At 49.2% G+C, this 13,791-nt stretch overlaps 1 protein-coding gene across 1 annotated transcript in view; it reads right to left on the bottom strand.

The window, feature by feature from the left end:
- The window catches only part of CLSTN2 (calsyntenin 2), a 734,144-nt gene that overhangs the window by 45,225 nt on the left and 675,128 nt on the right, over positions 1–13,791 (bottom strand). The gene's annotated exons all lie outside the window — the stretch shown is intronic.

Genomic DNA, 13,791 nt, shown 5'->3' with positions numbered 1-13,791 from the left:
ACCGCTGTCGAGAGGCGGATATCCTCTTGGAATACCTGGTGTAGGGCATAATGCTTGGCGAAGGTGTCATAGGATGACCAGGTCGCTGCTCTGAAGATGTCTTTTAGCGCGATGCCCTTGAAAAAGGCTGTTGATGCCGCCACCGCCCGGGTGGAATGAGCCCTAGGCGAAGCCAGTAAAGGAGTCTTTCGAAGTTCGTATCACATCTTTATGCAGAACACAATGTGCTTCGAGATTCTCTGTGAAGAGAGACCCTCTCCTTTTGACCTGGGAGCGAGAGAGACTAAGAGTCTGTCCGTTTTCCCAGAAGGACTTAGTTCTGTCTATGTAGAAGGCCAACGCCCTCCTCACGTCCAGGAGGTGCAGGCGTGCCTCCTTGCTGGAGCTATGAGGCTTCGGGTAAAACGAGGGTAAAACTATAGGTTCGTTACGATGGAACTCAGAAGAAACTTTCGGAACAAAAGCTGGGTGCAGCCGTAAGGTTACTGCCTCCTTTGAGAATACCGTGCAGGGCGGTGTTGCCATAACTGCTGCGAGCTCACTCACCCTGCGAGCTGACGTGATTGCAAGAAGGAAGGTTGTCTTTATCGTAAGGAGACGGAGGGAAACCGTGGCTAAGGGTTCAAAGTGTGGTCCCGTTAGCGCGCTGAGCACCAGGTCCAAGCTCCACGATGGTGGAAGTGGTTTCCGAGGGGGGTACAGGTTTACCAGCCCCTTCAGGAACCTGGTAACAATAGGATGGGCAAACACCGTGGGCCCTTCCTCTTCATGCCAAAAAGCCGATATAGCGGCGAGATGGACCTTCAACGAGGAGAGGCAGAGCCCGCCTCTCTTGAGGTCCAGTAAGTATTCTAGTATGACAGGTATAGGCACTTCAAGGGGAGCTAACTGCTTGGTGGAACAGTGAATCGAGTCCATTTCTGTTTGTAGGTCTTCCTGGTGGAGATCCTTCGGCTACTTTCCAGGACTTGTTGTACTCCCTCCGTACATGTACTTTCTAGGGAGCTGAGCCATGGATTAACCATGCTTGTAGGCACAGGCCTCGGGGGTGTGGATGCACTATGGACCCCTGGGCCAGCGTGAGCAGGTCCGGCGCTACCGGAAGGGGAAGCGGTGGACGATCCGACATGCGGAGAAGCAAGTGGAACCATTGCTGTCGATCCTATGTGGGGACCACTAGGATCATGTGGGCTCTTTCCCTCCTGGCTTTCTGCAGGACCTTGTGGATGAGCACTGTGGGGGGGAACGCGTAAAGCAGTGGGCCCTTCCACGAAATCGCGAACACGTCCCCCAAGGACCCTTACCCCAGTCCCGCCCTGGAGCAGTATTGGCGGCACTTCTTGTTGTGCTGAGTGGCAAACAGGTCTATCTGGGGAAACCCCCATGCATGAAAAATCGGTCGTAGCAGAACGGAGCGGATCTGCCACTCATGTGTGAGTGCAAAGTGCCTGCTCAGCTGGTCTGCCTTCACGTTGTGAGCGCCTAGTAAGTACGAGGCTTTCAACGTTATATTGTTGGCGATGCACCAGTTCCACAGCCGGACTGCTTCCGCACATAAGGCACAGGATCGAGCTCCGCCTCATCAATTTATATAAAACATGGTGGAGATATTGTCTGTATTGATCCCAACTACCTTGCCTTGTATGTGGTCTTGAAAGTGTTTGCAGGCGTTGAACACCGCTCTGAGCTCCAGTATATTTATATACAGTGACTGTTCCGTAGGGTACCACAGTCCTTACGTCACCTTTTCGCCAATATGTGCTCCCCACCCTATGTGGGAGGCGTCAGTGGTGAGAAAAATAGAGATTTGTGGTTGGTGAAAGGGTATCCCTGTTAGCATGTTCTTGGGGTTTACCCACCATTGCAGGGATCTGTGCACCTTTGTCATGGGTGACACCACCCTGTGGACAGTATGGGATGCCGGCTTGTAAACGCTCGCCAGCCAATGTTGTAGGTTGCGCATATGCAATCTGGCGTTCTGTACCACGAACGTTGCCGCTGCCATGTGGCAGAGCAGCTGCAAGCACATTAAAACCGGCACCGTGGGGCTGTATGTAATGACTTGTACCAGGGAGCCGATGGCGCGAAAGCGAGCGGCGGGTAGATAAACCCTTGCTGTGATAGAATTTATGCGTGCCCCTATGAACTCTATGTCCTGTGTGGGGTCGATCTTTGACTTCGCAAGGTTGATGACCAGGCCCAGCGAAGAAAACGCGTTTGCTGTTACACGTATCATGCGCAGTACCTCCGCCTTCGAGGCCCCTTTCAGTAGGCAGTCATCCAGATATGGGAATATAAATACCCCCATCTGTGCAGGTCGGCTGACACCACTGCCAGGGTCTTGGTAAATACTCTGGGGGCCGAGGAGAGGCCGAACGGCAGAACCTTGTATTGGAAATGCTCTTTGCCTACCATAAACCGGAGAAAACGTCTGTGAGCCGGGTGGATCGTTATATGAAAATATGCATCTTGTAAGTCGAGGGCTGCAAACCAATCTCCATCGTCCAGTGCCGTGAGTATAGAGGCGACTGTGATCATCCGAAAGCGTTGTTTGTGCAAGTACCGGTTGAGGCCTCAAAGATCTAAGATGGGCCTCCAGCCTCCTGTTTTCTTCTCTGTGAGAAAGTATCGTGAATAAAACCCTTTCCCCTGGAGTCGCTCCAGCACTCTTTCCACCGCCCCTATAAGCATCAGGTGGTCCACCTCGTGCTTGAGTTTCGCCTCGTGGGAGGCATCCCTGAGATGAGGCCTGGGCGGAGGTCTTGGCGGTGGGAGCGACTGAAAGGGGATCACGTAACCCGTGGCTATGATCTCTAGTACCCACTTGTCTGTGGTGATCTTTTGCCATTGTGAGTGGAACGGTCGGAGGCGATGATGGAACATTAATTGTGGATGACATTGCGCGATGGTAGTAATAGTGCAGCCCTCGACATGTCCGTCAAACTTGTTGCTTTTGGGCCTGCCCTGAGGATGTACGGCCTTGTTGGGAACGTCGCCTAGGAGTTCTATACTGTTGTTGCTGTTGATGCCACCCTTGGTCGTAGCCCCGTTGGTACTGAGCATGCTGAGGTTGATACGGGTATCGCCTTTGTTGAGGGTAATACTTTTTCTTTCTGTATGGAGGGGTATAAATACCCAGGGTTCTGAGTGTGGCTCTTGAGTCTTTACTGGAATGAAGGACCGAATCAGTTGACTCTGCAAACAACTTCTGCGTGTCAAAAGGGAGATCGACAATTTTTGCCTGCAGATCCCTCAGGATACCCGATGTCTGGAGCCAGGATTCCCTGCGCATGACCACTGCCGTAGCCGTTGAGCGTGCCGCCGTGTCCGCTACGTCCAGGGTGATCTGGATGCCTGTCCTTGAAGCTGCATAGCCCTCTTGCACGATGGCCTTCAGCACCGGCTTCTTATCTTCTGGAAGTGAATCCATGAGAGAAGTAAGCCTGGAGTAATTGTCGAAATTGTGGTTCGCTAGATGTGCTGCATAATTAGCCATTCTCAGCAGCAGGGTGGAGGAGGAGTATACCTTTCTGCCAAATAGCTCTAGCTTCTTGGCATCTCTATCCGTTCCCCCCGCTTTGTGCTGGGAAGTCTTCAATCTCTGCTGAGACGATTCTACCACCAGAGAATTTGGTTGTGGGTGACTAAACAGGAACTCCATGCCCTTCGCTGGGATGAAGTATTTCTTATCCACCCTCTTGTTTATAGGTAGAGTGGAAGCCGAGGTCTGCCATAGGGTAGTAGCAGACTCCATGATTGCTTCGTCGAGCGGGATAGCGATTTTGGACGAGGCCGGATGCCTCAGGTTTTTGAGGAGCTTGTGGTGCTCCACCTGCACCTCTGCTGTTTGGATGCCTTGCGTGAAAGCCACCCTTTTAAATAGCTCCTGAAACTGTTTGAGGTCGTCCGGGGGGGTCACATCCCCAGGGGCCGTAGCCTCGTCGGGGGAGGACAAGGAGGAACCACTAGGGTAGACCTCCCTTGAACTCTCAGGGTCCTGCTGCCGGTGGTACATCCTCTCACTGGAGGCTTGCGAGGGAAAATCTCAGGGTTCCAAAATCAGCTCCCCTTGAGACAGCTGTGTTTCCGTCCCCATCCGTGAGTGCCCACAGAGGTACTGGACAGTCGAGGGGGACCTGCCCCTGGGTGTATGCCTGTGGTGTCTATGCCCAGCATGATAAGGACGACTGTGGCAGCACAGGCATGGTTCCTGGTATGGAGACCTGGACCACTCTCGAAGTGCATACCCCCGATGTCTGGGGGAGCGAGATCGTGTGGATGACTGAGACAATGGTGAAACTGGTTTGTGGTAGTACTCCAGAGGGTCAAATCCCAGAAAAGGCGAGGGTGGCCCGAGCCATGGTGACGCTGGTTGGAGGAACGGAGAAGGAGGCTCTGGGTAGGCTGGGGGAGACCCATGTCTCCTGGTTGGTGTACGCAGCATAAGGGGAGGACTTGTTGACAGCAGCCCTGCAGCCCTGTCCAGAGAAGGGCTGTGGTGCCGGGTTTTCGCTGCTGCCTTTCCCCTCCTCTGCGGGGCTGGCTCCACCCCTCCCCGTGCCGGGGATCTCGGCCCCGCTGTCGGCGCCGTGCTCGGCACGCTTATCTGCGGTGCCGCGCGGGTGGTCTCCTCTGGTGCCTGCAGCCTACGTGCCTGTTGGCCCTGCGCCGTTGGTGCCACAGGGGTCAGTGCCGCCGGTTCCGGCGCTTGCCTGGCTGCCGCTCTGAATGTGCGGGCCGGCTGCTTAGTAATTGGAGGCTCAGCCTCTGCCACGTGCACTGCTGTGCTGCTGCTTGCTTGTGACTGCGGCTGGGGGCTGTGTGCTACGCCCGTCCCGCTTGCTGTGACCGCCGGCAGGGATCGGGCTGGAGAGAGCTTCCTCCGTTTCTGCACCGAGGGGGTGAGGGACACCGCCTTCCTTTTATGGAGCCCTGTGGGTCCCTCCGGTTGAGGCCTCTCTGGCACGTCTGGCTGGAGGGCCTTATCAAACAGCAGCATTTTAAGCCGCATTTCTCTATCCTTTCTGGCTCTGGCCGTGAGCTTTGCACAGAAGGAGCATTTCTGGGTGACGTGTGATTCCCCCAGGCACCTAATACATTGACTGTGCCCATCAGAGGCTGGCATAGCTTCGCGGCACGACTCACACTTCTTGAATCCTGAAGAGGACATTGTGGTGAGTCTTTGAGCTGTTAATAGGGTACTTAGCACCTTCTCTGTGCCTGTTCCCCTCCCACGGACTCCAGCCTGCCGCAGCAGGAGGCCTACTGGCCTTCACGTCCCCAGGTTGCCTCCGCTCCTCCTTCTCGTTACTAAGACTTTCTACTTATATCTATATCTATATCTATATCTATCTATATTTTTTTTTCAATAAAGAAACAAACAATTTAACTAAGAACTCTGAAAAGAAACTCTAAAACTCTGAAAAACTCTAAATACGCTGACTCTGGCCATAGCCTGAGCAGATTCCGTCTGCAGCCCATGGTGGTTAAGAAGGAACTGGTGGGGACCGGATCGCGCACGTGGCTGGGAGTGCGCAGGGGAGAGGTGCGTGCCGGCGCATGCGTGGTCCGGCAGAAACTGCTGGAAAGATCCGATCTGCGGCGCCGGGGCAAGCCCGACACCTATCTTGGAGCACCCACAGGGACACTTGAGGAAGAATTTCTCTGATGTCCATGGAGCTTTCTTAGTGTTAACCTGGTATAATATGAGAATCAGGGTTAGTCCCATGATGGATGGCTATTCATATCTGCCACCCCCATGCAGGTCTAAAGGAATATAAATTCTGGACATTGAATCTAAAGCAACCTACTTGTTGCAGATGGGACAGCTGGTGTGCACTAATTAAAGTGCTATAGCTCTAAGGACATCTAATGTGTGAAGCGTCTGGTGTCTGGAGGAGATGTGGAGTTTTGGGTAAAACATGATGGCTATGTCTACACTTACCAAAAACTTTGAAATGTCCATGCTAATGGCCAGATTGAAGAATACTAATGAGGTACTGAAATGCATATTCAGCACCTCATTAGCATGCTGCCAGCCGCAGCACTTAGAAATTGCCATGTTTCACTCCTGCGTAGCCCATCTACATGGGGATCCTTTTCGAAAGGACCCCACCAACATTAATGAGCTCATAGGAATAAGAGGATTTCAGTCTTGGTGGGGTCCTTTCGAAAAGGATCCCCACGTAGATGGGCTGCGCGGGAGTGAAACACGGCAATTTCTAAGTGCCGCGGCCGGCAGCATGCTAATGAGGTGCTGAATATGCATTTTAGTACCTCATTAGTATTCTTCAATCTGGCCATTAGCATGGACATTTCAAAGTTTTTGGTAAGTGTACACACAGCCCATTAGAGGTGTAAAAGGGAGCACATACCTAGTGGCTCAAATGGAGTCCCCATTAACTTGCTAAGCATAAAACTGAGATACCACAGAGGCACCATAGGGTGAGAACAGTGAAAAAGCTCATCTAGTCTCTTTCTAAAATGCAAAACCATGGGGTTCATGAAAAGGCATGACCAACCCTTTACACACCTGGCAGAAAGCAGGAATTACCACTACGTGTACTTTAACCAAAGAAGGTTCTAAGCCTTGGAAGCATAATTGCAAAATATAGTCAAGAACCATCAGTATGGGTTTCTATTGTTTGGAGCACTTGTGTTAGGTAGCTTGGTAGGAGGGATAGCTCAGTGGTTTGAGCACTAGCTTGCTAAACCCAGGGTTATGAGCTCAATCCTTGAGGAGACCACTTAGGGGTTAGAAACAAATATTTTTTAAAAGATAAATTGTCTGGCATGGTGCTTGGCTCTGCTGAGAGGGCACTGGACTCGACGACCAGCTCTGTGAGACAGGTATATCTCCTCCACTTGGCCAAGTAGAATGCCCTGATGGGAGACTGACTGCTACTGAGGAGGACTGCTCTCACCTATGCAGGCATTGGAGCTCTTGGGGGTTTAACCATGCAGCCTCCAAGTGATTAGTTACAGGGAGCGAAGGTCTGGATGACAGAGATATTCATTGTCCGTGATATTAGATCTGGATGCAGAGGGAGTGCCATAGGAGTATCTACTGAGAGCTCTTGTATGGTTGGAAACCAATGCTGGTGAGGTGCTATTATGATTATGTCTGCTTGATCCCTGCAGATTATTAGAAGGACCTTGTGTAGTAGGTGTATGGGTGAGGAAGGAGGCATGTGGGAAAGAGAAATTCAAACCCTTCAGAGGGAACAAAATACTGTCTTTTAACTCCCTTTTCAGCAGAAGGAATTGAGGTTGGGGTTTGCCAGAATGAGAAGTAGTCAGACTGAATAGCCTTAATTAGGGGCAAGGTGACCTTAGATGGAACCTCTTGTGCCAAAATACCTACCATAGGATCCTCGGGTTCATAGGCCTCCTCAGGCAGGTTCGTGACATTGACCACCCATTTTAACAACTCCTGGTAGACCTTACAGTCAGCTGGACGAGGTCCTGAAGATGAGGTGCCTGCAAGCTCTTCATCTGGTGGCAATGAAGATGAAGCTTGTGGTGGTACAGACTCCTGGTTGGAGCTTTCTTGCTGGACTAGATATGGCTGCCCATGTTCTGGATCCCCTATTGGAGCCTCCCCTGTGGGCTTTGGGATGGGGTTGTCTAAATATGGTGCCTTCAGGATGCTGTGACCCCTATGATCCCTTGCAGGACTGTGAGTGATGCCACTTTGAGGTCACCAACCTAGAATGATGACAGTTGGGACCCTGGGCTTGACGATAGGTCCATAGCATCTAGAATGGCCATTGCATGGGTGACCACTGGATTTGCCACATTGGTGGTCTATGTGACCTTCTCCTATTGGTCCTACTCCAGGAGTAGACTGACCCTGCATCTGATGGGCAAGATAATGGAGGTCCTGAGGCACCTGGTGCCAGGAGTCTATGCTGAGATGTGATAGTAACGAGAAGGAAATTGGTGGCTGCTTAATCTCAGTCTGGATTAGTGCTGGCTACCTGATGCCACAGATTGCAGTACTGACTGTTAGTACCTACTTTGCTAGGACAGGCACAGTGCCGATGTCCCGTGAGGGGTTTGGTGGTCCTGAATCTCAGTGCTGAATGTCTCATGTTGACTGTACCGACACCAACTCTCTGTGCCAGTGTGTGATTACTGGGAGGGTTGACTTGTCCTGGTGTCAGTCTGTTGGTGCCATGGACCTGTGAGGCAGCGCACTGATTCTGGTGAAGTTTGCACCCCGCCTGGTTCCAATGATAGTGAGGGAGGCAACTATGCCTCTGAGCCCAGGGCACCTCCATCGGTGCTGCTCCATTAAAGAAGAGTGCCTCATCAAGACCGGCTTGCCTCAGGAGTGTGGAGTTGATGCTGGTGCAGATGACTTGCCATGCACCATCGGGTCCCCTTCTTAAGCACTCTTTATGAGACCTTTTACAGGCTCATCAGTGTCTGGGCTCGATGGTACCAGGATGGGTGCAAGGGTATGAGTTTTATGGCCCATTGACTTCTGGTGAGGGAGATGCTCCTTAAATGGTGAATGCCCCCTGTGCACTTTAGGTGCGTTTTCTTAGTGCCGGTGAGGCGCATCAGTGCCCAGATGCCAGTGCTGAAAGTGCCAGTGGGCCACAGTGCTGAGAGTCTCTTGGAGTAGAGTCCTCTCTCCGTGCCATGTCCCACATCGAATCAGGGCACTGTGGACTGAGCTGGCACCCAGTGTTGTGGGCTAGTGTGCAGCTTCCATTAACAGTTCCTTGAAGCTAAATTCACACTCCTTTCAGGTGCAAGGTTTAAATCCTCTGCAAGTTTTGCACTCTCTGATTGGTGAGCTTCTATAAACACCGCAGGCGGTGGGTGAGCTTCTATAAGCACCACAGGCAGGCTTCATGGGCAGGGGTCACCACTGGACATAGACTTCTTACAGAGTAAGCAAGACTTGAAGCCCTGGGCTTATGGCATGCCCCTGTGCAGTGGCCGTGGCAGGGGGTGGGTGAGCTCTCCCACTCCTAACTGGTGTCTTCAAGGATACTTAAGAGAACAATGTCAAGTATTGGAGGGGTAGCCGTGTTAGTCTGGATCTGTAACAGCAACGAAGGGTCCTGTGGCACCTTAGAGACTAACAGAAAAGTTTTGAGCATGAGCTTTCGTGAACACAGACTCACTTCATCAGATGCATCTGATGAAGTGAGTCTGTGCTCACGAAAGCTCATGCTCAAAACTCTTCTGTTAGTCTCTAAGGTGCCACAGGACCCTTCGTTGCTGTTAAGAGAACAATGAGGAAGATCAACAGTAATCACAAAGGCTTGGGATTACTGCTTGCAGAAGCAAGAGTAAGGAGATGCAGATGGTAAGGAGGAGCTGAGGGAGGGGCTGGATCAGCAGTGGTAAATAAAGAGGAACTACAGCCTCCAATGGGAGATGTTAGGGAGAAGCTTCTGGGGCTCATGTACACAACACGCGCACACCTGACTGGAATTGATATGAGCAAGCACTAGAAGAACAGATGTTCCAGTTAATGTGAACACATTAAATTCAGCTTTGGTGTTCAGCAAACAGCAGCCAAAAAAGTAAGAAAAAGGACGAATTTTTTTTCAGCTTATTCTGACTGTGTTGGCCTGGGTCCCTTTTAAAAATAGTTGATTTTGATGAATACACACTTTACTTACAGAGCTATAAGAAAACAGCCATTACAAAAGGCAAAGCAGAAGAGGATGAATGATTGATACTTTTTGAGGAAAGATGTTAAGATTCAAGTTCTGACACTGCTAAGTACTATAACAATAGGAAGAGAACAATAGGAAGGGGAGGAAAAAGACTGAGTGCAAATGTATCTACTGAATATGCTACTATATTGGCAAATGAAAGAAAAGTATTGTCTAGAGGTCTGAACCCTGGACTAGGAAGTCAGAAATGTCTGATTTCTAGTCTACGTCTCACAAGAGAGTGTCGTGTGGCCTTTAAGCAAGGCACCCAACCTCTCTGCCTTCTTCCATCTGTTCCTAAGCACAGCACCTCTTGCTATAAGACTGTTTTGCAAATGCTTTGAAAATGGAAAGCACTTTATAAATGTGAAGCCTTTTTGTTGTTGGTATAAATGGATTATTCTTAACTTATTGACAGTAGCAATACTGTGGTCTTGAAGTGAACATTAGCAAGTGTGGGAGAAGCAGCAGTTGACTTTATATTAGCAGGTGCTTCACCGAACAAAAGGATGAACATTAGCAGTGGGAAATGGAGTGGCTCTTATTCTACTTACCATTCACTGAGTCATCTCGCTCCACAAATCACTGGATAAAATCTAGTCCAAGCCAGAAATGACTGAAGATTGTAACCACTTGCTGTGTGGCGGTCTAATGTACGTGAAATAATGGTGGTCTCAACAGAGCTGTTGGGAACTAATGTCACTATCCCAGGTCCTTGACCCCACTGCACTTCAATTCTCACCTTTACCAACAATCTCAGACAAGTGGTCATGATGGGCAGAATACTGGCCTATCCTCATTGCCACAGGCAGAGAGACTGGAATAAGGCTGTGGCACATGGCTATATGTGTGCAAAGATCCCTGTGTATCTGCTGCTCATACAGTATCTCTTCTGTGGATAACACACAATTTCTTTTTCAAGAGCGGTTAAAATATAACACTGGACAAAGGATGGAAAGCATCAAGGATAGAATTTTAGGGGAAAAGTCAAAGTAGTAGCAGGAGCTAGTGAAAAGAGATAATTGAAAAAAGATAGAAACTCCCGATAAGAAGGATCCATGATTACTTGTGGATGAGGCCCAATTTCCAAAAAAATTGCCTTCGTCAACGATATGAAAGTACTTGGAAATACAACACCAGTCTTCATGACTGATACTTATGTCAAAAACCCTAAATTCCCTGGAATATTGAGGATTCCACACATCAAAGTAAAGAACGGAACAAAATTGACTTAATTGAAAATAAAATGAGCTGTGTTTTTTAACTCTTGCACTTTGCTTCATAGATATTGAACAAAGATTTCAGAAGAAACAAAAATCACTTAAACTAAGACATTACTCTACCATGCCATCGGCTGCACTGAGGTGCTAATTTCTGAAAACTTTGGCAGATTTTTCACCCTATTTTCCTAGCTAGAAAAAATAAGAATAAATGTATAATAATTTAGCGATGTGTTAAGTCATGCCAGTACAAATAAACAAATAAATGCACTCCATGGGCGTGAGTGGAAAGAAAGAATCACATTCTCAAATATCAAGCACAAGACTCCAGCCAATACTCTTGACTCTGGTTCTAAAGGACCTTTGCTCAGGATCAGGTGTACAGAACTGGGCCTTGTAATAACTGGCTGATTATCACAATACTTATCTGATCAATATGCAATACATAAATTGTTGGCTATCATTATGATCCTGTTACGAAAGGTACAATACGCATAAGTGTAGCGACAGGATCCCTGCCTCTAGGAGTTTACAATCTAAAGCAGGGCTGGGCAAACTGGTCCTCACGCTGCATCTGGTCCACCAGTCATTCTAATCTTGCCCTTGAGCTTTTGCTGCGAGGAAGGATCAGGGGCTTACCTTGTTTCTTATGACTCCTGGCACATGCTCATCCCCCACCCCGCCACTCCTATGCACACTGGCAGCTAGGGGGCACCACATACTTCCTCTACCCCAAGTGCCATCCCATAGCTCTCACTGGCTGGGAACCGCAGCTAGTGCTGCAAGGGTGGTACCTGTGGCTTGGATACCACCTGCCAGAGCCTTCACATAGTGCAGGTGTGGGGGATGTCCCAATGCATCCTGGAGCTGCTTGAGGTAAATGCCACCTAGAGCCTGTACACTGAGTCCCTCCTCTCTGCCCTACAAACTAACCCCTTGCCCCAGTCCTGATCCCCTTTCCATCAAACAAGCCCCTAAACCCCAGCAGAGTCACCTCCTGCAGCCCAAACCCCTTAGCTCCACCCCCACTCCAGAGCCTACACTCCTAGTTGGCACCCTCTGGCTCTCTCCCTCACAGGCCAACACCAATAACTGTCATATCCGGAGGTGGCCCTCAGACCAAAAAGATTGCCCACCCCAATTTAAAAAAATGGGTTTTATAAACTTTACACAAATTGAATCATTCTAAGGCACCTGCATGGTCCCATAATTTACTGATAACATGCAGTAAGTGACAAAAGACCAAGCTAATAAGGTGGATATAGGAGGAGGTGGGAATGCTGTCCCATAACTTGACGATATTGCAGTCAGCCATTTTGCATGGTTAGCCACTGCTAGCTAAAAACCAAGTACCAGACAGCTACACATAATTTTAGGACTTTAAAAGGCAAGGCCAAAGAGCTTTACTAATTGAAATAAAAATAAAACAAGTTAATATACTCTAAAAATTTGAAAAAATGTTTATAAAACTGATCTTGCTTTTAAGTGCCCTGACACAGAAATTTTATTATTGAAAATACTAAAAGTGTTTCAACAATAAAAAAATGCAACTAGCTAAAGAAACAAACAAAAAAAGATAACAGTTACTACAACAACCCATGAAAATTACCATAAATTTTATGTTTTATTTAAACTAAAATTAACCAAAAATACAGTTTTTTCTTCAGGCAAGAATCTTTTCCAGACCACCTCAAACTTTGTGTAATGTTTAGGGTGCTCTAAACCTGTGATTGTTGCACACTTAAACCCTAATGAAAATGTACTTTTAGATAAAACATGGTGGCTTTTATTATTTAAAAAGAAATAATTGATTTACTCCTAACACCGCCTAAGAAAAAAAGAACAAAAAATCCACCAATCAGCTGCATTAGCATTGCTTTGGGTTAAAAAAGAAAAGAGTAACAGGAGAGAGAAAACATTAAACAAGAGAAGGGGAATACAGTCATACTCCGAGATACGCGCATTCGAGTTATGAGAATTCGACTTTACAAGGAGTTTCATTTAATACCCCTACTTCAGCTTACAAGGCATTTCTTCACAGTTACGAGGACCGATTTGGAGGCTGGCGGCTCTGGTAGGCAAGCACTGAGGGGATGGAGTCGGCCGCATTGGTCTTGATGAAGAGGCCATGCAGGGGGGTAGCGGCGCCCTGCGAGAGGGTGGCAGTCTGGTGCGGGTTGGTAGACTTGTCCGAGTCCCGGCAGATCATCACGCCGCTCTGTGAGATGTGGATGCTGGGTGTGCAGCCCATCCCGGCCTCACTGCTGCCGCTGACCCCCTGAGCGGCTAGGGGGCTGCCGCCACCGCCTGCCCTGTGCAGCTGTACTTCGGGTGCCGCTCGCCGTCTGTGAAACGCCCTCCCATTTAGCGCCTGGTTCACCCACCACTGCCGCCTCAGCTGCCGCCTGTGGGGCCTCTCTGACATGCAACCCCGCACGAGCGAGGCATCTCCACTCGCCGGCTGGGGGCCCCCTGTGCCTGCCTAGCTCCCCACGCAGCCAGCCCCTGGCAGCGCCCCCTCCCCTGCTTAACCTAAGCTGCATTCAAGCCGGGCTGCCTCCCTCTGCCCTGCTCTGCCCTGCCCGCCTCCTTGCACTGGATTTAATGGGATTTGGTGTTACTTTAGTATAAATGGGTGTAAATCTTGGGGCTCAGGAACACATACAATTTTTTCCCATTGAAATTAATGGTAATTACATTTTTGACTTATGAGAATTCGCCCTAAGAGGGGTTTTTCAGGAACGAATTACCCTCGTAAGTTGGGGGAAGACTGTACGTCCCTTGGGAACGAATTTTTCCCTAAGTTGAGCAAACTGTACACGTTATTTATTTCATGTTAGGAAGTTGTTTTCACTTTTTTATAAAGTTAGATTCCTGGGTACAATTCGATG

This window comes from Carettochelys insculpta, chromosome 10 (assembly GCF_033958435.1).
Source record: "Carettochelys insculpta isolate YL-2023 chromosome 10, ASM3395843v1, whole genome shotgun sequence".
NCBI classification, from domain to species: Eukaryota; Metazoa; Chordata; order Testudines; family Carettochelyidae; genus Carettochelys; species Carettochelys insculpta.
The sequence above is the reverse complement of the archived record's forward strand: the minus strand, read 5'-3'. Positions and strand labels throughout refer to the sequence as shown.